This window comes from Tetrao urogallus (genome assembly GCF_951394365.1).
Source record: "Tetrao urogallus genome assembly, chromosome: 14".
In the NCBI taxonomy this organism is placed as follows: domain Eukaryota; kingdom Metazoa; phylum Chordata; class Aves; order Galliformes; family Phasianidae; genus Tetrao; species Tetrao urogallus.
The window spans coordinates 8,191,233-8,217,201 of NC_136827.1; positions in this window are offsets into that span (position 1 = coordinate 8,191,233).

The following is a 25,969-nucleotide window of genomic DNA, read 5'->3' on the forward strand; positions in this document are numbered from 1 at the left end:
AAGGCGAGCCCAGCAAGCAACTGCAGGTGAGCCTGTAACGTGATGTCTGTTAGCAGAGTGACTGTGGGGCAGATCACAGCTCTGTGCTCCCCAGGCAGCATCTGGAGAGATTTACCATCACCGAGTCTACGCAGAGCAAAACAATTCCCCAGATACTTTTTGCGCCAGTGGTTTGATCCTTTCCTGGCTCACAGCTCTTCCTCACCCCTTATTGCCACCGTAGGTGACAGCCAGCAACCACTTCCCTCCCAGCTCTGGAAGCATTTATTCCAACAGTTGGCTTCAGATACCCATCTTTCAAATGATTTCTTTTGGAATTTGCTTTTTCTTTTTTTTCTTTTCTCATTTGCTCATTCCTGCTATGTATTGAGCTTGCTTGTGCAAGCTTTCAGTGCTTGTAGTGCAATAGCTGGTGGACATCAAGTACCATGCAGGCCTTCATGCCTGTCATCGTGCCTGTAGCTGCAGACCTTTGGCAGAAGGTGCTGCAAGTTGGAAATGGGGTGATCCTATCTAGATTCTATCTGCTGTTTGCTTTTATATATATATATATTTTTTTTTTTCCCCAAAGACTCTCTCAGAAGAAAGCAATGGAGAAATTAAGCAACATCAGGAAGACCTGGTGAGAAATGAATCAGTCACTGCTTTCAAAGCTCTGTAGTATGGTCATGGGAATGCTGGCATTACTGCCACATCCATGGGTGACAGCAAGCACAGAGCTGTAGGAGACACAACAGCTGCAGGTGGATTGGGTACAGACAAGGCTGGGACACAGAGTCCCTCTGACTTCACTCACGGCTCTATGCACCTCTTAGAGCACAAAGTCATCTCTGGAAGGGGAAGAAACAGCAGAAGAACAGATCCAGCATAAAGCCAGGACAAATGGAGATAAATTAGGCAGTTGTGTTGCTTTTTTTTTTTTGCTGGCTACTAGTGGGAATGAATGGGCACAGAGCTGGTAGTGCCACATTGCAGTCCTGTTGCCATCCCTCCGTGTCCCAGGGCAGCAGCTGTGCAGTGGAATGGGTCGGTGTGGCCCGACCTGCCAGGCAGATGGAGGTGTCAGCCGGACCAGGCTGCTCCAAATCATTTATTTTTTTTGCTGCTCCTCTTCACAACATTTTTTACAGCCACAGTTGCCAAAGCAAGGCAAACAGACCTTGTGCTGGGATGCTTTCCAATGCAAAGATGAGACGTTGCTTTTCTTTACACAATTTGTTTAAGATATAGAAGCCAGTTCCACAGTGGTCCAAGTTCTCTTCCCCTAATAAATTATGGGCTGATTTGTAAGATGTGAAGCACTGCTGCAAAACCCCATTACCCCAGGGGCACACCTCTGCTCCCAGTGCTCCTATGCCTTGAGGTAATGGCTGCTGCACAAATCTGCAGCTGCCCCTCAGTGCACCCAGACAGGTACAGTAACAGCATCCTTTTGTGGTGCCTAAGCATCTTCAGTGAAAGAGCCTCTGCATGCAGGAGAAGCTGGAGGTGGTGCCAAGTCTCCAAAGTGTTCCTATGCTATTTATCACATGGAGATTTTCTCCTAGTTTCCTGGAGCACCTCACTGTGCTGTCAGGAGAGTGACTTCCTGGAAAAAAGGGCTGAAATAAGCCATGCACACCCTGGTGCTTCTATGCTAAAGGAAGGTGCAAAGTTTCTTCTCCTTTAATGCTCTGTGCCATACAGCTCCTTATGGGCATAGCCCTGAACAGCAAGAATACAGCCTAGCAACATGAGACAGCACAGGAAAGACACTGTGCTGCTATTGGCTGTTCTTAGGTGAAATTAGCCTTAAATATCACCCACCTGGCAGTACTGTAGTATCAAACAGGTCCTGGCCTATAGCAGAAATGCTAAGTCACATCCTGAAGCAGTGATTGAGCACCTGGTGGGAAGGCAGAGCCAACCCAGGGGAACTCAGGTACATGCAATGCATCTGAGTGACCAGAAGGGATGGAGCCAGGATCCACCCCTTCCTAGACCTCATTTAAGGGTTGGCAGTGGAGACAAGGGCATCTTGTTGGAAATCCCTGTGTCTTCCAAAGGTAAATGGTTTCTTTGCTTTGTTTCTGTGCCTGGGGCTGTTGTGTTTGGGTAACTCTTTGCTTGCTGCTGCTTTGCTCCTTGCTATTCTGCTCTCGTTGTTGCATTTCCATTGCGTTACGTGGCCTTTCCTTACTTGTGAATTTATTTCCTTCTTGCTGGCAACTCTTTTGTCCATTCTGGTGTCAGGGTGGGCACAGCTCTAGGGGAAGTAATATTTGACATTGTTTTCAACTGAAAGTAGGAACTTTCTGCTTTTTACACAAGCATAAATGGTTTCTGCCTACTCTCCTAGAATCCTGTCTCCTTTTGAATTGTGTCCTCATCATCAACTCCTATTCCTGTGTTATATATCCAGTTACAACTGTCTGCTCTCCTCAAAATTCTCAGCAGCTGTACTCAGAAACTGAAAGTGTAAGAGAAGCCACATCACCCTGCTGAGAAAGTACGAGGCAGAAACTGGAGAGATAAATATGTTCCTGGATGTTGGTGGGAAAGATGCTTGTTCCCTGCAAGCACCATGAAGCAGGATGTAGATGGTGGGGCTGGAGGAGAAATTCTAACACAGTAAAGAAGCTGGGTGATGAACGCCCTGAGCCCCCTGACAAATGTTGGAATGGTGCAGCATCATGCAGGAATTGTTATCACCCTGAGGGAGGTGGTGCTTATTTCACTTCCAAGCTAATTTCTTTCTACATATTTAACTTCAGAAGCCAGTTTGAGATAGACTTTATGGAGAAATGACTCCAGAGTGTTTATTCGTGCTGATAAAATACAGCATTTGGCTTCAAGCCTAACAACATGCCAGTTGTGAATTAATTAAGTGATAATCTTTATTGGTCTGCAGTATACACAGCAATAAACCTGCACCCTATGTATATTAATAATTGGAGTGACGGCAAGGTGCTAACTCAATCTCAGAAAGCTGCTTACTGCATGTAGATCCTGTTCTGTAGTGCAGCCTGGACAAGTGACTTCCAGCAAACTCAAGCTGCACTGGGAGCTTGGCCTTAGGGCTTCTCCTGTGGGAGCAGGCATGCGGGGAGGGGTGCTGGCTGTGCCCAGCTGCTATCAAGGAGCTGGCTGCAGCCCACCCCCAGAAACAAGTTGCAGTTTCTTGTAATGCATTGCTTGATTTTTTTTTTTTTTCCAGCTTTGGTGTTTGGGTGACCAAAGGGCTTTTGTTATTTCTGCACAGAGCCTGCTGCTAGCAGAGCTCCCCATGCAGCATCACTGTCAGCTGAGGGTGGTTTGAGATTGCTGCTAGCAAAACTGTGGCAGTTGTTCATTTCTTCTAGCTCTTGAGATTCTGAGGTTCTTATTTTTAATTTTCCTTTTTTCTTCTAAATGCAGAGTGGTTCTGTATGGTAATAAGCTTTTATTTCTGGCCAGAGTCTGGTTGCTTTATGCAAAAGCAAACATTCCAGCTTCATGTTGGCAGCTCCACCACCTGTTACTGGAGGGGTAACCGTGAGCACTCAGAGAGAAAGATGTCCTGAAGGACCAGCAGCAGCCGCCCAAAGGCCGTCACAAAATCACCCGCATCTCCTGTCTTACAGAACTGAGGCCCAGAGGATGCATTATTTCTACAAGTGTGCTCCAGCCCTGCTGTTGCCTTTGGCAGTTGGCTCCCTGAGCCTTGGTGCTGGCTGCTGACTGAAACCAGGGCACCGAGGGCAGGATGCATCGCCCATCCCGAGCCATGCTGACCTGTCCTGCTGCTCTGGGGCTCACACTGGGCTTGGCCAAAGAGTGTCCCCTCCCCTGCAAAGTAGGACACTTTGTCCAAGTGCAGAAAACACATGCTGCTGCTTCTGATCAACTAAATTAGGAGCTCAATTATTTTAATGGCTTTTTATTTTGTTCAGAGAACAATCATTCGGGGCCAGAATGTTTTTTCTTTCTAAGCAGACTGTCTGTGCTAATGGCTTGCAACTTGTCAACAGGAACCGAATTCCCATGGTGTCTGAAGGCAGAAACCATGGCATTTTGGCACATATCACCACGCTCCAATCAATCACCTCTGAAAACAATATTGTGAGAGAGGTTGGTTGGATGAGATGGATGGAAAACCAGAATTTATTCCCCATTTCCTTTCTCCTCCTGCCACAGTGTACATAACTGCAGCACTTGTATAAACTGTTTAGGGAAGAGGATCTCACTCCTCTGTACACAGGGGTTTGGGTCCCAGTTCTGGTGGACCGGTAGTAAGGCTCTTTCACACCATATATTTATGATGGGTGTCTTGAGATTTCTTTATGACTTGGTAACATTTATGGTGGAAGAACAGATGCTGACCTCTATTGCTTTTCATCATCTATTTTATTTTTTGAAGAACAGAATGCAATATAATTAAATATAATATTAATATAATAACCTTTTGAGTCTTCTGCCAGAAGCATGCAGTGACATAGTAGTGGAGTGCTACAGTGGTGGAATATACTCAGTAAGAGAATAAAACGTGTTCTGGCATGTCTTCATCAGATAATATGTCCCCTACAATTTGGTTCAGACTGTAGCCAACCTGATTTGTAAACCAGGAGATGGTCAGACAGAGATTACACATTTTGCATCAGATAATGTGTACATAAATGTTCCATTATTCCATCTGCTCTTGTTAATGTTGACAACAGTCACCATCAGTAGAGCAATATTTGCTGGCCATGACTGTCCAGGTGCTCTCTGAGATAACGTGGTCCATCCTTATAATATAAACTGGCAAATATCTGGGCTGCTTCCAGGCACAACTGTGTGGGATCTACTGATAGAAGCTGACTATTTTTAAATACTGTGTGCTATATATAAAATGCCAAACAATTCACAAATAAGGCCTTAAGTAACTGGGACATTATGTATGTATATTTATTCTATCCACTCTTTGCACCAAAATATCCTTATCTACTGCCTTAGCAATCGTTGCTCAACAGTTTTTTGAGTTCCCAAAGGTTTTTTTTCTTTCTACCACACCTGCTAATACAGAGTTTGCTTTAAAAAGATTGTTCTTGACAAACTGAGTTTATTTCTAGTAAATATCAGATGACCATTGGGACAAATATGCATGCTTCCAGTGTAATGGTAACTTGCAGTCTTTCATACTTTAAGATGCATAGACGGATAAGGTTGGACGTCTGGAAAAATTTCTTGGATTGGTGATGTGTTGCCCAGGGAGGTGATGGGGCCACTATTTCTGGAGGTGTCCAAGGACTGTGGGCATGTGGCACTGAGGGACGTGGGCATGGTGGGATGGGCTGGGTTTGGACCTCGTGGTCTTAGAGGTCTCTGCTTAGTATGTAGAAAGTTCATAACGCTTCTTCTGTCTGCAGGACAGAGGTGAGTAGACATTACAGAAGTTTGACTCTTGGATTTGTGATTTTTTTTGTGGTGGTTTGTTTTTTTTTTTTTTGTTTTGTTTTGTTGTTTTTTTTTTGAGGAGTGATTCTCAGGATGGGCAGCTTGCTGAGAGAGAGATGGCTAGTGAGAAGGCATTTGCTTTTGCCAAACTTTGGCTGTTCTGGATGCTCCAGAAAAGAATGTTGAGCATCAGGAGTGGGAGGCAGCTGTGTGCTGCTGGGTACAGAGATGGGAGGCTGATCTGATCTGAGCATCAGTCACTGTAAGTACTCAGTTTTCTGTGAAGAGCATCGCTAACCAAGCAAGAAATTGAGCATTCTTCCCTTTAATATGCAACAGTTATTATTTGCATAGGCTTTTGGCTTCAGGAACCCCAAGTGAGATGTATTGCTTCTGTTTCATGCTGAAACTTGACTTTATTCCCAGTTTAGTTCCCTATAGGAGTACTTTTTTCCTCAAACAGCTTTGCGTTCAGGGTTGGACAAGTTAACCTCCAGAAGCCTCTTTTGAACTGGAATTTTTCTTTCTAACCAGATCAAACTATCAGTAGGATAATTACTTTGTGCAAAAAAACAAAAAACAAAAAAAACACAAACCATGAATGGCAGTAATATATTGCAGTTATTCATTATAATTCAAACATAATTTGGCACTGTTGATAGCAAAGCTGGGCAGCTGGCTTTTCTCTCCATTTTCTCAGAGTCCCCAGAGGGGACTGAGACTTTGCTGCCTTTGGTGAAGTGTTTCTTCTGTGCTGCCATCTCTGTTCCTGCTTTGACTGCAATTGTGTCTTACCTGATAGGAAACACGCTGAATGCAGTGGCTTTTTTCGTTCTACTTTTTTGGTATTTAATGAGAGGGAACAGTGGGAGCAGGGGAAGAACCAAGTCCCTATTTAATCTGTACCAATAGTACTGAAAGAAAAGTGCAGAAAAATGTGCCCAGGCAGCATCTCATCTGTTTTTATCTGCTCAGGCAAAAGTATTTGAGCAAAGACACCTGCTATGCAAGTGAGCATCTCCACCTCTTAGTTTTTTTAAATTTCCTATGAAATGTGAGAAACATCTGATTGCGAGTATTCTTCTCGAGCAGCAGTGACACTTCCACTCCAAGTAGGCTCATAGCAGCCACCAGCTTGTGTCTGGGAGCAGTTCAGTTGGTCGCTGTCATTCCCAAAGAAAACAACTCTCAGAGCAGCACCTATGCTCAAGGGCCATTAGTATGCCTGGAGCATTTTGCACAGGGGGAACAGGAATTATCTTTCTATAGCAAAGCTACAGCACGAATTAATTTTCCTTCTTAATTTCCCGGGTGCAGTAATTTCACACTTGAGGGATAAAGCTTTCCTAGTGGCAGGGGCCTCCTCAGCACAGCAGACTTGTGAATTCATGGCAAATCATTGCCCTGCTAGAGCTGACACAGGGACAGCAAATGGTGGCAGTGCTGTGGGGTGGTTGGTGCCAGCATCTATCTCCCTTGCCCTCTGTGGACAGCCCAGTTCTCTCCAGGGTGAGAGGCCATGGTGTGTCATCATTAAACGTTCTTTTGTCTGCATTAATTACAACAGGGCTACTAAAATAAAAGCTTGGGTGAGCCTCTCACTGCTCTGGATGTTGGGCAGTTTAAAGGAGAAATGGTCCCTGCAGCTTTTACATGGGCTATCCCAGGCTACTGCAGGCTATAAGGAAGGGACTGAGCCTTTTCAGCACTTGCAGATGGGAAATCTTGACTCCTTGAGAGTAACTCATAGCTGTGTACTAAAACAGTCTCATTAAGTTCTAATTCAGGACAATTGCGTGGTACCTTCCTTGCTACCATGGAAGACGCTGTCAGACGACAGAGTTAAATCTAGCAGCCCTTGCCTCAAACCTCGTTATGTGCAAGCATTGCAGCTTTCCTCAGAAGCACAGAGGGGTCTCAACCAATGTCTTTCAGCAGTAAATCTCAGCCTGGCAAGCCCTGGGTGGTGGTCAGTGTGTGACTGCTTGAGCAGTAGATCAGGCATGGCTACTCTACTTTCTAGTTCATCTCACTTTTCAGCTTAAACTTTGTGGAAACAGCAAATAAAATAGGGGAGGGACTTTTAAAAAATAACTGTATCAAATGAGTATCTTTAAAAAAAGAAACAAAGAAAAACAGAACAAAAAGCCACTGAAAAACAAACAATTATACAACAGCACTGCCAACATCACTTAGAAATGCAGAGCTGAAGCCAAGGCCATCCATCTCCTCCCTGCAGCGCAGCTGAGGTCTGGGAGCAGTCAGTGTCGTGCTGTGGTGTTCAGGAGGCACACGGTGAGGCAGAGGAGATGCTATCACCTGATGCTACACCTGGAGAGACGCTGGGCTATGCCATGAGAACCTGGTGCTGGCCCTGCTGAGGCACTGATGCCGTATGTGGTGTCACCCACCACGCCCTGGAAGAATGTAGGTCTTTTTATTCAACTCTTTTTGGCAGAAGAAAGAAAAAAGCTGCTACCTGTCATCACAGATGTGTCAGGCTGAAGGTATGGGCTCCAGTGAACATCAGCTCCTTCAACACTCAGGCAGCCATTACAAAACATTAGATCTGTCATCCATATATTAATTTCTTTCTCCATTCTTCTTGTGTGCGGAGAGTAAAGGTATTTGTAGTACCGTTCTGCACATGCATTTTTGTGAGCTAGCTCCTTCTCCCAGTCAGGTTATGTCCAGCTGGGATTGTACCAGAGGAAAAGAAAGCAGGAGATGATCAGGAAGTTCTTCACCATGTAGGACCCACCATTAGCACTGACTCCTACAGGCTTTTAAGTAACCACAAACATGCACCCTGCTGCATGCAGCAGGACATGCAGTGCTGGGGATGAAGAAACTCCCTTTACTGAAGCGACTGTCATTTCTCTGACCAGGGACAGGATAATGGGGTTGATGGATGGGGTGGATCAGCAGCAAAACTGGGATAACAATACTTTGCATTCAGTCTCTTCCTGCCTTGTTGATCAGTTGTTCTCTTTTGATCTTTCTGTTCCTTTCTCCTTGTCTGGCTCCCTCTCCTGCGGCAAACTGGATGCAAGACAGCAGTTTAGAGGCTAATACAAAGTGAGGCCATAGCAGTCAGTGCTGGTTTAGCCATTTCCAGCCTCAGTCTGCAGGAAGTTTAACCTGTATTTGTTGCAATTTCTCAGCTGCCTCCCTCGTGCTTGTTGCTGACTTGGCAATAAGAGAGTTCAACAGCAAGGAATTCCTTTATTTCTATTTACAACCCAGGAAAAGAGTACTTTAATGGTCTTTCAAACAGAAGAGAAAAAGAGAGTCCATCTTGGACAGATAGCAAATGGATGCCAGCCTGGTTTAGTCTAATAAAGCATCACTGAGATTAAGGTTGAACTGTTTATGCTGTTCCTTCTGGAAAAAGGTGCTCCAGGATAAGGACTGTGATGTTCCTGCGACCTGGAGAATTACAGAGGAATTTCTCCGTTGCCCAGAAGGCACTGACCTCATTCCTCCACCCTCCCACACCCAGCAGTTTATAGGTTCATTGGGAAAGATTAAGGTAATGAACTGTTCTCTCTCATTTCCCCATCCATAGGCAGAAATAAGCAGAAATCGTCAGGCCAGAGCTAAGGCACTGTGTTCATCATAACGTGTTCCCAAGGGCTGGAGGTGAAACTATGTGCTGGTGGGCAGGAAGAGGAGAACGTTGCCTAGGTGAGAGGGACCAGTTCTCCACCTTTGCTATCTATTGCAACTGTAAGTTGCGTCCGAGTTCAAATTCAAGGTGGCTGAAAGGACTTAGTTATCCCAGGCTGTCTGGGAGATTACTTTCAAATTCACTACAGTGATTTAGGAAAATGGAAAGTGCTCCTTTGGGAAATGCCTCAGGAATATGGCCTTCCACTGGGAGGAAGCACAGACACACTTACTGTGTTTTCAGGGTTGCTGGCAGAGCCCTGGGCAGCACGGGAAGAGACACTGTAATCAAGCACGGATTAGGGCTGTCAACATGAGGTGCTGCTCTTCAGCTGGATGCTCGCTGTGGCTCCAGAGATGGGCACAGCTGCTACATTGGGCTGTGGTGCAGAGCTGGCACCAATCTCCTGAGCTAGAAGGGATGCTGGGGTGCCCTGTGGTGGCTGCTGTCCCCAGGCAGTGTCCTGCAGCACCCTGGCTAACTGGGGACAGGGGGAAGGGATGGGTGCCTCTCATTTGGCAGGTGTCCACAGGAAGCCTTGTACTACTGAGCTCGTTTCCACCAGGACCGAGGGTTCATTAGGAGTAAAAATAACCCTGGAAAAAACAGCTCCAAAGCCGTCTCATGGAGTGCCTCAGTTGTTGGGGCTGACTTTGGCCAGCTAAGGGTCTGCCCTTTCTGCCCTCCCTGTGCAGCCCTTGCTTCTTCTGCACCCACAAGTGTAATGAGACTGCCAGGACCAGGGGGACCACCCTTGGCACATCACATGGTTTGTATTGCTCTGCTCAAGCCTGCTTCTTAAGGATCAGCCTTTGCCATTTCTAAATCAAAGGCGTTGTGTCAATCTTCTGAAAAAGATGGAATCTTACATAGAAGAACATGACAAGGGCTTCTTAACTAAATCTAGCTCTGCCTTGGTGCTGTTGCTCTTGAGCTCTCTTGGACGTTTCTTGCTGTTTGAATAAGGAACTCTTCCAGCTCATTTGCAAATATGCTTTGTGCAGCAAATAGAGCTCTAGGATCACCTGATTTTTCAGTTTCATTGGTGAACAAAAAAAAATCAGAAGAAAACAAATTAGCTCAGGCCAAAAAGAACATTTTTCCCAAAGCTGCACTGCAGAACAGCAAAGCAGAGAAGATGAACTAGCCCAAAACAAAGAGACTTGTTTAGCTCATTGGGAGAGCATTCCTTCTTTTTCACCATTTTTCTCAAAAACAAAACAACAACAACAAAACAATATCAAGTTTCAAAATAAAAAAGGAATGGTTCTAAAAGATCAGGCAGAAAGGCAAATATGTCAGAGCAGAAGAACTGCAGCACCTTTAGTAGTGAGTGGGAGGGAAACCTAGGAGGGGAAATGTTCCACTAAACTCAACCTGAAGTATGTGGATGATTTCCTTCTTCCATAAGCTACATTCTTCCCAAAATTTGTTATCCATTGAGGGCAAGCACCCAGTTTCCCTGTTAATCTCCTCTGCAGCACTGCCCTGGAGTGAGGGATAAATTTGCACCAAGGAGAAAGACACAAAGTGCAGGACAGAGGACAGAAGAACGCCCAGCAACAAACAAATTTCCTTCTAAGCCAGATACTACTGAATCTTAAGCCACAGTGAATGTACTTGGCTCAGGGTTCAGCAGTCAGTGATAAATGTGAGGGTTATTTCTCACTCTGCTTCTGAGTTTCTGATAAGAAATGTTCGCATGCTTCCCCTGGAGGAATTAAACTGTAAGAAACCCAAATCTGGCAGAGCTTAGTTCTGCTTGGTTGTGCACAGGGAAAAATGAAGCAATTGAGCTCAGTCCACATCTAGCAATGTATTCAGTCCTGCAAAATTAATGAGGGCCTACATGTGTTACACGTGTTTTCTTACGTGATCCCATCTCCTGGGGGTGAACCATAGGCTGACTGTACGTTGCTGCTTCTGCTGGCTTGCATCAAATTAAATATTCACTGAAACACCACCTTTGCAGAGAAAAGGCAGCGTCCTTCACAAGGAGATAATATTTTGAAGCAGAAGCGTCTACTGGACTCTAAGAAGCTTCATGTCTTGCTGATACAGGGGCTGTATGGGAACAACTTCCTAAAAATGGTGTAGAAGTTGAGAGTTTTCTACTCCATGGTGCCACTGGAGAAATAGAGTGTGTCACCTTAAAGCCCCTGACCAGCAAACAGTCCTTTCCTCACTGTACCGTTGGGGTTTTGGTGGTTTTCATAGAAAGGAGCACCCAAGCAAGGGCTGGTAACCCACCTTGAGGTTGTCGAGGGCAGATGGAGGAATCAGCCATGTACCATGTATTTATGAGAAACAGAGTCAGAAAGACACACTCAAAGTCACTGTTGTCCATCTGGGTATGGAAAGATCACGAGTCCTTCAGGAGTAGCAGCTCTGCCATCATTCCTGCACTAATAATGATGAGGAAAAGGTCCCTTTGGGAAGGGGACGATGCCAGAAACCCTGAGCTGCAGTGTTACCACAGTCAGGTGTGATGTAGGGCTGTAACAAACCCACTGCCAGGGCTCAGGCAGGTCTCACGAGCCACCATGTTACATAATGGGAGAGAAGCTTTAATTAATTATTCTCGGGGCAATTAACATTAGCAAAAGCAGATCAAAGCAAAAGCGGCAGCATTGCTGAGGACACCTCCTGTGCAACACTGAGAAACGTTGCAGAGCCGAGAAGCAAATCGAAGCTGTGTGAAAAGCAGAGAGCAAGTTGCCCCATCCCTGAGAAGCTGATTGAAACCACTGCAAAAGCAAATGGCTCTGGGTTATGGCAGCAGCTTCCCTGCAACAACTGTAACCACAGCTTGTAGTTCCTTTGGAACACTCTTTATTAGAGCAGCAATTGGCTGTCACAGCGGAAAATATTTCACCGAGTGCATGGAACTTCAGTGTGCAATGAGAAGTAAATGCACTCAGTGAAATATTTTCCACTGAAAAAAGTGTAATTTTTGCTAAATTCAGTGTTGCCAGTCTTCCAAAGGGAAAGGCGCATCTTTGTATGTGGGAAGCATTTACAGAAATACTGGGGGAAAAGCTATTTTCGTTAATATCTTTCAGTTTGAATATTGAAATGACAATGAGTTCCACAGTAAAATTGGGCAAGATTATGTCTTCTTTTCTTTCATCAACATTTTATGCATGAGGGGATCCCACTCTGTGCCTGACTCCACCAAAGTCGTGCACGTGACACCCAGATGAGCACAGCCAGGGCAGCAGTGCTCTTTCAGCATGGTCCCCAGGCTTCCCAGCAGCACCCTCCAGAGCTGCACAGATGCAAGCAACAGGGAGAAGGCGAGACCTGAGGAATGCACTCCAAGCAGCAGCAAGAATCACCCAGCCTTGGTGATGCTCTGGTTTTTCAGCTGGGGCTGATGCTCCCTCTGTCCTTCTGTCATCAGGGCAGGGCCAGGGGAACACTGCATCTGATGAGGGGACAGGAGCAACATTCTCCTTCCATAGTGGTGCTACTGCGTAGGATGTGACCTTTTGCAGAACATATCTGAGCTGGGGAGCTTTATTATTCCATGCCAGCTACAGAGTGAAGGCAGATTAAGCTGTCCCAGAGACAAAGCTGACATCTGCAGTCTTCTTGACAACGCTTTGTCAAGGCAGAGGTGGATTTAATGAGGTGGTTATCATGGTCTGACAAATAGCAGTGAAATCAAAGGGTACAGATCATGTTTGAACACATCTGTATCAGCCAAGCAAAGCCTCATGGATCACTGAGGTGAGGTTGCTTCTCAGTGTGGTGTTCTCCAAAGAGCAATAGTGGAGCATGGAGCTGGCAGGGAGGCACTGGACAGCTTGAAACAGGGACCGTAGGGGTTGTGGCACATGGATCTGGATCTGCAGAGGCACCGGTGAGAAATCTACACTGCTTGGTGCCTGGCAGGACACACGGACCTGAGGGGGCCATGGTCGTGCCAATCCCTGAGCCACATCCTGACGGTCTTTTCACACAATCTTGAATCAAAAAGATCTGACCTTTCCCACCAGGCCATTTGCCAGCTGATCTGGAAAGGCCATCTGCCCCCACCACGTGCCCCTCCTGGCCGGGGTGATGACAGCCCATCTCAGCAGCCTCCCACGGCTGGGAACTGAGCATGCCCATGTTTGCTCTTTGTTTTTGCACTTTGCAGGTTTGTTTTTCCACCTTTTGCTTCCAGGAGCTGTTTATTATGCCAGGGAAAACAAAAACAAACAAAAAAAATCCCACAAAACAAACAAACGAGAAAGCAACATGCAAGTTTGATCCTGTATGCTCAGCATATTCCTATCTCTTTACTTTGTTCTCAGCAGCTTTCTGAATGTGTGACCTAAACAAAGACAAAGTCTTCAGTGTGGCCCATCCTCCTGACATGCACCCCTGTCCTGCAGGCACAGGCAGCCCCACTGCCTTCCTACCATTAGCACAGGCAAAGCACCATCCTTGCAAAGTGACAGCACAGCAGCTTTATCTGCCTTTACCTTCTTCCACAAATGGCAGGTGGGCCGGTGTAACACAACCCTTCCTCCATCCTTTGCTTGCTGCTAAATCAATCTGGGGATGCTAGAAGTTGGCCATGGGCAGCTCAGGGCACTCAGCTCCAGACCCACTGATTAAGATAAACAGTCAGCGTGACATTTTCCTAATTATGGAGAAGACGTTCCTAAAGGGGACTCAACTCACTGCTCTGGGCCGATGGAAAAAATAATAACTTACATTGCTGCAGTATTTTTCATCCCGTAAGATCCAGCGGTACGCTATAAATATAATTTATGCGCGGGGATTATTCTGCTCGTCACTGGAACACAACAACACTGCAAGTGAGCAGGAGCGGGATATGGAAAAAGCGCCTGTGGGCTTAGGTCAGGTTTTGTGAGCAAAGAGGGGCCCGTGCAGAAAAACTTATCTGAGGGGAGATTTGAGCAGGTTGGAGCCTGGAGACTCTTGAGGCAAAGACAGTAGAGCAGTGAATGCTGCTGGTCAGGACCATGAGTTTTGCCTCCCTTTGGCAAACCATTGGCTATTTCAAAATGATCCAATCACCGTCCTTTGCAAATTTCTCTTTAAATTCACCCTGGGGCTTAGCAGTGCCTTCACAGGGATCACTTGCTGCAACGTGGCTTGGTGCAGCAACTCATTCTCTGAGAGTTCAGCAGAATGATCTTCTCCATGAGCTGTGCACCCAGGTTATGAAAGGAAATCCAAGCCCGGCTGGCTGCAGGGAGTCAGGCATGAGCTGCAAACAAACAAAGCCTAGGAAGGAATCTCAGTCTGGCTTTTGGGGATGGATTTTATTTGACTCGGATTACACAGATCAGAGCTACAGATGTCACCATTTATCACTTCATCTCCAAGGGGATAAATATTGCCTGAGCGGGTCCCAGCACCCAGAATATGGGTGTGTGCAGTACGGTATTTTGCTGCAAGTAAGACTCTTCAGCAGCCTCTGGTCTGCTCACACACGTGGCCCTGGACTTCCAGCCCCACTGACCTTCCAACCCTGGTGCATTTGCTGCATGGGGACTCAGAGAGTGACACAGCAGGGGAGGCTCTGCTGTCAGGCTGCGGGGCCAACGCAGCTGGGCGCTGTCTGTCTGTCCCCTTGTACGGGCGGGCAGTGGCAGGATCTGGCTCCATCCAGGCCATCTACCCCAGCTCTCAGCCTGTCCCCAGTACTGCACTGCTGATACCCTGATTTTTCCAGGAATGAAACATAAACATCTCCCTGAAGCACATTAACAACTGTTTATTTGCCTTGTGCTGTTGCCTCCTTTCTTGGTCATGGTTACAAGATGAGAATTTTTTTTTTTAAACTTCAATGGAAAAGGAAATTAATAGCTTCCTTCAGCTACTGCCTGCTGCCCGGCCAGAACAGCTGTCAGCCACAGAGGGTGACTTGTGACCCCGAAAATATTGGCAGCATGTCCCCAGGCTTTGGGAGGGCTTGGGAGTCAAGCAGGAGAGGTGGCTGCTGCTCCTCAACCCCGTGCTCCCTGTGAGGATGGTGAGTCCAATAAAACTCATCTCACTCATGGAAAAATCACCTTTCTCCTGCCGAGGGTGCAGCCTTGGCTCTCACACAGGCAACAGTTCAGCACCACCACAGCACTGAGCAAAGTGGAGCAGCAAAGCGCCAGAGCTCCTTCTGTGCTGTTTGCTGAGCTGAAGATGGTCAGAAGCCACAGTGACGTCTCTTTGAAGCCCATCCTCAGGGACAGACATCTCAGCACCGAGCCCTGGCCCCGTGCACTCGTTCTGTGAAGTCACCATGACCCCTAGAGGGAGAGGTGCACAGTTTTGCTGAGGCTGCTGCACACTTCTTTGCCTGCCTGGCATCTCACAAACCCTCATCCTCCTTTTTCCAATGCCACTTTCCCACCAGGTCCAACTATATTGGGATGAGCTTCCCCTGAGCCTCATGAGATGTTTTCCTAGCATCAGCAGATTCCCAGATTTTTATCACACATAACAGAAAGTTATGTGGATTTTGTTTTTCCAGCAGTAAGTCAATATTTGGTGCGCGATTGTTTTTCTAGCTAGAAGAAAGTCTATGTTGTATGGCCCAAATGTGGCTTCCTTAGAATTTGCCTTGTATACAAAACAGATTTCATGGGAACTTTCTCTCATTTTTGACATTTTCTGTGGATCTATTTTTCACTCTGCCCTATTTTCCATGAATATCCACTGGTTTTTTTTGGTCTCACATCCTCAGACATCTCATTGTTCAGCTCTTGTTTTCTCCTGTTTTGCTCCCTCTTTTCCTGCCTGAGCCACCAGGCCTTATACCTCATGTCTTTGAAGGTCAACCTATGGCAAGTGAGTCCTTGGAAACCCCGCATGGAAGGTTCAGAGCCTTAAAAGCTCCTTCAGCTCACCAGGTCTGAAAGGTAATTCAGGTTGGATCTCTTGTCAAGGATTAAACTCCACAGTAGTGGACAGCCATGGAGAGTGCTGCGATAGAGCCTCCCTCCTGAGTGGATACAACCAAGCTGTCACCACCACACGTATAGGAGCATGGCTGCATCACTGCATCAGGGCCTTACTGTGCCCTGAGGCTCTGTGCTCCCCAGGGACTGGGAAGGACTTACATTCAGTGACGGTCTGGATGGGATTCATGGTGCACATTCCCAGTGTGACCGATTTGTAGTGTACCTCTTGCACAACAGTTCGCTGTGTCTTCATGGTGGCTGCGCACCCAGGACTGCCATCTGCTGGCACTGGCTCCGAGGCTGTCCCCAGCAAGGAGTGCACATGGCCTTGCTTTGTGCAGAACGGGGCACACACTCCAAGTCTTGATACTCCAGCTTTTTGTGAGATGTTTACTTTGGGTTCCCTCCTCTTGCTGCTTTTCCTCTGAAGAGTTCTGCACCACTGAGTGCCCTGGCCATTCCTACAGACTGCCACTATTTATTGTTTTTTCTTCTGTTATCACTGCACTTTTTGTGCCCTCTATCTCCATTTCTGGCTTGTCCAGGAGAAAAAATACTCCCTGGATGCTCTTCCGGATGGGAGCCACAGTGCAAGAATCATAGAACAGCTTGGGTTGGAGGGGACCCCAAGGATCATCAAGTTCCAACCCCCTGCCATAGGCAGGGCCACCAACCTCCAGATCTGGTACTAAACCAGGCTTCCCAGGGCTCCATCCAACCTGGTCTTGAACACCTCCAGGGATGGGGCACCCACACTCTGGGCTGCCTGTTCCAGCACTTCACCACTCTCTCTGTAAAGAACTTCCCCGACATCTGATCTAAACCTTCCCTCCTTGAGCTTAAAGAAGGTAGGAATAGTCCTGAACTGGGTGTCCCAAACGCAGCCCCAGGGACAGAAGCTCCCTGGCTGGGGCCAGCAGCAACCATCTGCTCCTTTGCAGTTGCATCTGGGAGCCTGGTACACACAAAGTGGAAAAACACTGGCTCAGGAGCAGACATCCAATCTGTTTGCAGAAGGCAGTTTTCCTAACTGCTTGGCTGGTGTGTGATCACTCCTGTTACCAAGCACTATGTAATGCAGGCAGCTAACTAGTCTTCTCAGCATCGTTTTTCAGCCCATACGTTTCATTTACTCTGGCCCCTTTTCAGTGCTCCGGGCTGAGGAAAGTGCCATCTCAGCTCTCTGCATGCACAGCTCCAGCACACTGCTTGGTTCCCACTGTTGCTTCTGGGTCATCACCTTGATCGCTTTGGTCTCCTTCAGTTGCTGTTTTTCTTACAATCAGAAGGGGAAGAAAGAGGACAAAGAGATCCATATTTTGCTGGGACAAGCAGAAAACAAACCCAGAAGGTCTCTCTTGGGTGCAGGTTTGGGACTTTGGGACATGCTACAACAAAAGTGTTTAGGTGATAGAAAGCAGGGGCTGCTTTGAGGTTCACCCACACCTATAGCTGCTGGTTGTCTGAAGGAGAAAATGGCTTGGGGTGGTTGCTGGGGAAATACAGTACCTCAGGGTAGGAAGAGAGACTGAATAACCAGAATGGGCTGGAATTCAACTATGGTTGCTCTTGTTCTTTTCTAAACAAGGCTATGTGTTCATCTCCAGCCAAAAAGTGGCGGCTGGGGACAGGATATCGTCCCTTCTGTTGCCATTTCTGCACACCTCTGACAGCTGCTGTGTAGGATTCTGCTTGCACACTGGTGAGGGCTTGGGCTCTTTGATGCTTTAAACAAAGCCACATCACTGCTGGGAAGAGGATGAGCTGAGAGCAGTTTCCTTGGATCACTCAGCTTTTGCACCAGATACAAGGAGCTGTTCAGCCTCCTCTGCTGCTTCCTCTGTTTACAGGATAATAACTTCAGTGATTAATCATACTCCCAGGATATGTTTCTTTTAAGCACTAAAAACTTGCAGTGTCAGTGCCTGTATTCAAAAACTCAGGGTACCCGACTGGAATTATCTGGAAATTAAAACAGGAGATAGGAGAATTAGCGGCCAGAACTGGATCCAGAAGGACATCTGAAAAATCAGGCAATTATATTCCAAAGGCATATCTTTTTGTGTTCTCACTGTTACAAATATAGCATGCAGAGCAGGCTCTTCTCTGGCAGTGCTTGTCTATTTTACTCATCAGAATAGTAGCCGACCAGATGATAAAGATCTTTGCTGTCAACCCTTCTAGCTAAGAAATGAAGTTTGAATGAACCATTTATAGACAAACCACTGGAGGAGAGTGAAGTGAAACCATGAACTGTGCTGTGAATCAGCTCCAACACTTCAGCAGTTCTCTCCAGACCTCCACAGCCCTCTAGTTCTTATGCAGGGTTGACTCCATTTACTGTCTGTTCTCAGTTAACCCCAACCAGAGGGACGCTGTCTGGCAGGGCTCCTCACAGCCATGCAGCAAAGTCTCAGGTGAGGAAAGAGCTGAATGTGCCTTTCTCTCACTGATCTCACTGCAGCACCATCACGTGCCTGGGACTGATGTTTCAGAACTTTCCAGATGCTCACATGGCTGTCAAAATTAGGACGTTAGATATTTCCCAAGGTCAAACTGCTGTCAACTTTAATACTATAAATGTTTTAATATAGCATGGAAGCTCTGAAGACAGCTGATTTTTATGCCTTCTCAGCCCTCGCGATCCTGTGAGTTCCGCTGATAAACAGAGAGCCCTTTAATTCTGTAGATTCTTCTACTGCCCTGCATTTGCAGAAGAGATCAAACCACTTCCTTCCCAGCACATCTCTGTATACTCTTCCTTAGCTCTTCACTTCCCTAGAAGCAAGGCCTAGCAGTGCTCTGGACCCTAACTGCCAGGCCTGGCTTGTTTTCACCAGGTATCTCTAAGCAGCTGTGGATATTGCATCCATCCCATGGTGCGCCTTCTGGGACAGGGCAATCACAGCTAAGCAAGGCTGGGGGGACCAGGGCCCCGTCAGGTTGCACAGTAAGATTTCCTACCCCAACCTGGAGGCGTATTGCCACTTTGTTTACTCGTAGGGCACAGCCAGCCTTGCTCTTTATTTAGCTGTGTGCATGTGCCCAGATCCATTCCCTTTACGGGTGCCGCTCATTTGGAGCTCAGCAATGCTCCCCATGTGCGAGGTGTTCGATCCATTCCTTCCAACATGACCTAGCATTTGGCACACAGTGTGACATGGTGCTGCTTGTTGTCCAGAGTGCCTGACGTTCTTTAGAAATTAATCAATATCCTTCCTGGACTAATGTAAATTGTTTTTTGAAATGCAAATGTGTTATCTTTCTCCACTATCTATGCTTTTATCATCACGGCCAAATAGTGGACTAGAGGAGTGAAAACACCCTTCATAGAATTCATGCTTGGTTCTGCTTCTTATACCATGTTTATTTGGGGGTTACGTAGTGCTTCTTAAAGCCAAAAAAGCATTTACAGATCTAATTCCCAGTTTCACCTTAGATGATTTCTGGACCCAAAGGTAGTCATTTTTCCACCAAATGGTCTTCTGAGACAGTTTAGTGACAAACTTCTTTGCCAATGCCTCAGCTACTTCATCATATTTGGCTACAAAGAAAACTACCATTTTTGGCCTTCAGATTAAACTTTGATGTCTTTCCAAGTGTATTTCAACTGCTGTCACTTATGGACAGCTCAAAATTTCCCAGTGAATACAGAGATTTTTTTATCAGTGTCACTTACGGGGTTTGCTATGAAGTGTGTGGAACTGACTCCTTTAGAAACCTTATGTGGGCTCCAGTTGTTTGCAGACTTCAGCCTGAAATCGTCCTCTGCTGTGTAACCAGACCAGAAGGAAACAAGAATGGAAGAGCCATAAGAAACTCCATGCTTTACACTGAAAACTAAATGATAACCATGGTTCCATCGTGCTTTAAAATCTTTAATATTGTAAAATCTGTAAAACTGCAACACCCCCTGAGTGCCTGCATAAAGCCCATCTGCTCCTGGGGACAGTTCAGCCTGTCCAGTCCATGGGAGGTCTCACATTGCTTCGAGTTTTTCCCTGAATCGATACAGAAGCTTTTTCTTTGAACACTACAATTTTAGACAATTTCTTCATCTTTATTGCTTGGGAAGAATATCCTGAAAGGTATAAATTGGTGCCAAATAAATAGTCTCATTTCTGTCTTACGTTTTAGCTGCCAACTTGTTTTCCTTGAAGATGGCTGTGCTTGGGGTGGTTGTTCATGGTTTGAGTGATACGTATTTGATGCAAATACATTCTTACGCCTTGGCAGCTTTTCCATTTTTCTTTTTTTTCTTCTTTTTTTTCCTCCTTTTTCTATTTTTTCCCCCTAGCCTCCCATTTCCTCATGAGACCAAACATTACGAAGTGCTACAGAGCCTGCCACAAACCTGCCTTCTCTACCTGAACTTCTAAGAGCTTCTCCACTCTTCTCCATCTTCCTCACCCCTCCTTTTGAAGCCAAGGCATGGTATTATTCCTGGGGAACCACTCTTTGCACAAAGATGCTGAATTTCATCACCTGCTGCTGCAAGCAGCTCAGCTACACCAAACAGCACAACGACATCTCATTGTCTGGAACCAGTAAGACACTAAGGAGACTGACGAGCACTTTTCTTGTTAAGGAAAGGTGAGACTGAGTTTACATTTACGCTGAGAAAGGGCTTTGCTGGGTAGCTTTACCAGGCAGTCTGTCTCCTTCCAAGGGGCAGAGTCTCTTGGCACATCGCTGTGCAGGCAGAGAGGCTCACATTTCCCACCCCTGGAGCCCTCCTTGCATAGTAACCTTTTTCTTATTTACCCATGTTTTCCCCTTGTTGCTTGAGCCACCCTGGATACATACAGACTGCTGCTCAAGCCCGTCCTGCTAATGCCTATCCTACACAAAAGACAACGTCTAGATGGTGCCTGGGCTGGGGTTTAGCCATTTCTCTCACACCAGAGCAGTTCAAAGCAGACTGCAAGCCTGGCCAGAACTTTATAGTTTCCTAGCAGCCAGTATCTCAGGCAGCTGAAGGAAAATGCTTTGACATGGCATTTTTGCCCTGCTTGTGTCAAATCTATGTTAGCCGTCCTGTTTCCCACCAGGCCTGCCTGGTAGCAGGGCGGCCCATACAAGATGAGATGGTCTCCAGAGCTCCTCGCAGAAGAGGCTCTCGCACAAGGATCCCAGGGACTCCGGCCCATGATCTCAACTGCACCTTGACAGACACAAGAAAACACTAATACTGGGAGAGTGAATCCAAGTTGCAGCACAGGCTGATCCTCGCCCAGGGCTTTCTCTGGTAGGCCCAGGACATGACGCTGTGCCTCAAGTCCAGGTCAGTGCAGAAGCACCCATAAGGTTGGGACCAGACACTGTGCAATGTACGGCAATGGAGCAGGGTCTGGGTTTCCCAGACTTTTCCTCATGACGGAATGCTTCCTTTATGCACTTTGTTGCCTCTGTGGCTGAGAAAGGTGAATAAAACAACTCAGTATGACTTAGAAAAATAATGTTGTCTGCAAGGTATTTGGTGAAGAAGGACAAAGGTGCAGCAAGTGTGTGAGGAATGTGCACACAGAGCTGGCTCCAGCCTCAAAGGAAGCTGCAGCTGTGTTAGCCAGAGAGTCCGAGGTTCTCCAAAAGCAAGCCGTGGAGCTGACACAAGATAACTATTCACCTGAGGCTTAAGGCACCCTTTGCTTTCCATTGTTTTCTCTATAACTGTAGCCAACACACTGCCATAGCCCCCACACCTTGCTACAGGATGCAGAGTAAGATGAACTGGTCATCCTAACTATAGTGGAAATGCTAAGTAATGACCTGAAGCAGTGATGGAGCACCTGGAGGGAGGGCAGGGCCTACCCAGGGGAGCTCAGGTGCATGCAATGCAGCTGAATGACTGGAAGGATCTTGGCTCCATCCCTTCCCAGACCCCATTTAAGGGTTGGCAGTAGAGGTGAGGGTATCTGACTGGACATCCCTGTCTACCTGTGACCTCCTGAAGGTAAGCAGTTTTTATTATTATTATTTCTGTACTCACACCTGTTGCATTTAGGTAAACCTGCAACTCTGCTGTTATTGCTGTGCTTTCCATCTGTTACACCAACCGTAGCCATGGCATAATTATCCCATGGAGGCAGTCCCATTGCTCAACTGTAATTATTAGGACCCTTTTCTGGCTGGTAATGTACCAGTTTAGGAAAGACACTATGCAGTGCTTTGCCTCAATTTCCTCATTCGAAAGATGGGAGGAAAAGCAGCTTGTCTATGTAGATGGGGAAGGATCATTACTGTGTGTCCTGTGCATAAAGAAGAGAGACATAAAATAATCAGGAACTATGATTGACTTTATCTTGGTTTTGATACACAACAAGTCAAAGCTTTTCCCTTCCTAGCACTTGCAGCAGATCCGCACTCCTTTGAGCTCAGTCTTAGTGCCACCCACATCTGAGCCTCACTGGAGCTGGCAAGAACCCTGAATGGAGCAGCCCCTCAAGCCGCTCTGGGAGGTGAGATCTCTTCCAGTGCCCACCTCATCCACAGCTCTGTGAGCCATTCCAGCACAGCAAGGAGCTGCCACCACGTAACCTTCCCTGGGACTGAGGCCATCAACCTGCTGCATGCTCCAACAATCCAGACATCCACTGAGCTTCCTCCTGCCAGCCTTGGTAATGGTTACGATGTTTTTGTCACTTTCCTCTGTTGGTGCATTCCCAGGCTCAGCCTGGTTTGGGAGAGGCAGTTCTACAAGTAAACCCACAACAATGGGCAGAGTCTTAGCAGACACCTTGACTTCTCTGTTGCCCACATTTTGATTCTCATCCAAGCTGGCAGCTCTCTGCCCTCACAGCCACCTGCAGGAGCTCCTCTCCTCCGTAGTGCTGTGCCAGCAGAGCAGCTCAAGAGCATTAACGCCCAGGGCAGCAGTTATCCAAAGAAATGTTCTCCCTTTCTTTTCTTTTTCTCTCACATCTGTTCTCTTCTTTCCCTTCTCTGCTTTTTTCCTCACTGTGTGCATGCTGAAAAAAGCAATAAATCTGGGCAGCAGTCCCCAAAGGTTGCTGTAACTCTGCATGCCCTTCCTATTGAATTTAGGCACTGTGTGCATGGCTCCAGCAAGCTTGCAACCTGCTGACCTGGCCACTAACAGCTATGGTTATGTCAGCCACAAACAATTAGAGTTTAAGAGCAGGTATGGCAGCCATACCTATAATCGCTAAGCACTGAGAAAGCCTTCTTGCTATAAAGGTGGCAGGAATAATCAGAGTGCTTTAAGAAGCACAGGAGAGATCTGAAGACAGCTCACTGGCCTCTGATTTCCTTTCTATTCAGAGTTATAGCCTCACTTACAACAATAGAGAAGTCACATCAGGAACTCAGCTTTCTTGGGAGAAAATAAGGTTCTAGGCATTTTCTGAGCTTAAAAATTCAAAACCAGTAACTGCTAAAGATCAGGCATGAAGAGATGCTCTGAGGGCTCTGAAGAATCCTTTCTCATAAGAAGTAAGGCATAGGGCCAATGATATGGGAAAGCAGTCCCAGAGATGTGCTACTCTTCCCAATCTCACACTGTGTCTGAGGGCTTCTGCATCCTCATGTCAGCCTTTATTTCCCCAGGTCTCTCTGTTTGCTTCTCCACAGCTGCCTGTCTCAGCTTCCTAACCCCATCCCTGCTCGCTCAGCCGAGGTGCAGCAGGCAAAGGAGCGTGCAGAGCACACCTCACAGCTGGGTTTGGGTGGTGTTTGGTGGTGGGGTTCAAGACGTAACATGGCAGCAGAGAATGAACATCAGCAGAGGACATCACCACAGACCATTCTTGATGAAGAAAGTCAAAATAACATTATCTACTTTTTGAGCTCTGAGAACCCAGACATTAACCGTGCTTCCTTCCTGTAGGTGCTGTATTTTAGCCCCAACACTGTGACCTCAGAGAACAAAACCTCAGGGTCAGACACTCAAAGTAGAGCTTTACAGAGCTGCTGCCACAGGCTTGCTGATGCTGAAGGGCAGTTATTGTCCAAAGTTCACACTTCTAACCCAGCAGCTGGAGAGTTGAATGTTAGTTTTCTCACTATGATTTGCCTTCCATGTCCTCTAAATAGACAGAGAGTCTCTCTGAACCCCAAGTATGGGGACACAAGAAGCAGACTGGCTGCTAACTGAGCAGAAGCTGCTTGTGGGAACGCAGTGCTATGGCATCTCTGATTTGGGCCGTGCAAACCCACTTAAGCTGTGATCTATGACAATCCCAGCCACTGAATTTTGCCGCTGTAGGAATGGGAAGGAGCTGAGGAGCAAATGGTGACTTCAGTGGACATCTGGATTTTTGCAAAGCATCTCAGTGCATCTCTCTCTGCTGTGTCAGAAGTCTGGCACATAAACTGCTCTTATCTTGATTTTCGATAGCCCAGGTGCTTCCTTGTATTCATGTGACAGAGCATGAAAACTGCAGAGCACCGTTTTTCATCCCACCACAGCTGCTGACAGCTCGGCTGACTCCTGCTTTGAGCTGGAACTGTCATGTTTGGCCCAAAGCAATACAGTGCTGCCACTCACAGCTCAGTTGTCAGCACCGTGCTGCCTCCTGCTCTGCACATTAATTCCTGCTTAAGCCTTGTGGCACTTGTTTGTTTTCCTCTATTCTTTGCCTATGAATGCATTTGCTGGTGTGGTAAGGTCAACGTGCAGATGTCACACAGTGCCCTGTCCCAGCACAGGAGAAGGAACCCTGTGGTCTGCCCCAGCCTTCCTGCTCCAATCTGTTTTTACAGTCATATCCCACCAGGAGAACAGCTAATCTGATTGTGTCCAGGTTGTTCTTCTATCTTAGGCTTCTGTCGAGCAAAGGAGCAAAAGGTTTGGGCTAAAAAAGCTATTTACTGCTTAGCTGTGCCTCTGGGACAGCTTCTTGGAGCTGCCAAACCATCAAATGGAGGCTTTCATATAGCCCAGCTTAGGTGTTGAGATATTAGATATTCTCTCATTGAGAAGCTCCAGGTTTGAGCTCTCAGGGTGATGCATTTGACTGATTTGTGCTTTTTCTTCAGCAAATCCATACCTCTTTCACTCCCTCCTTCTTTTCAAGCTTTTAATCGCAGCATTTTAGGAAAAATTCCTTGTGAATACATACAACCACTTTAGCTCTTATTCTCAGCTGGTGTTAATTCTAAAAATAATGGAGGAACTTTGTCTGTTAATTAAAACTAATGACTATAGAATTGCAGATGTGTTAAACTTGGAAAGATTTGCATTGGAGACCAATAGGAACAGACAATTTGCAAGTCTGAATAATGAAGGAAATTGCATTGAAATGGATATACTCGGGTTGCTGGAAGCCTCTCCAGCTACTGGAAGTTGCAAAGAGAATTAGTTGTGGCCATTGGTTCTTATAGTTTGTGTTTAACCCATGTTTCAGAGGTGCGTCTGGGAACATTGCCCTTATATCTTGCAAAATGGGGAAGGGGCATTTTCCCCTTCAAGGTAAAATCAGATGCAAGCCATTGCAATGATTACCACTTGTATTCTCCCGAACTGCTTCCAGATTAAGCCTACTCATTTTTGCAGACATAAGAAGTCCAGCTGGATGGTTCGTGCTCATCACTCCTCTACCAGCAATAAGAGCTCTGCTGCCTTTAATGTCACACCCAGCTGCAGAGAACTACATTGAAATTGTTGGTTCTCTAGAGAGTAGTGGGGAATGACAGCACTTATTCTCCCTGGGAGTCTGGTGATGGAGTGGGATCCCAGTGCCCAGAACGTGTTCAGGGAGCTGCACCCGATCCCTGAACTACCCGCAAGACCCTTTGCAGATGGGTGACACACAGCAACCAGAGCAGCAGCCAGCCGTTCTGCTGTGAAAGGCAGTGGGTTCATCATTGCTGGGGATTTGGAGGGATGCAGAGCTGTACCAGACAGAGCTCTCATTATTGGTGGGGTGGGGTGGTATTCAAGGAGTACCCCACGTCAAAGGAGAACCAAGAAACCCACCACTGACTCCTGAGTGTCTTCCCTGCCTCATCTGCTAATGGCTAATGG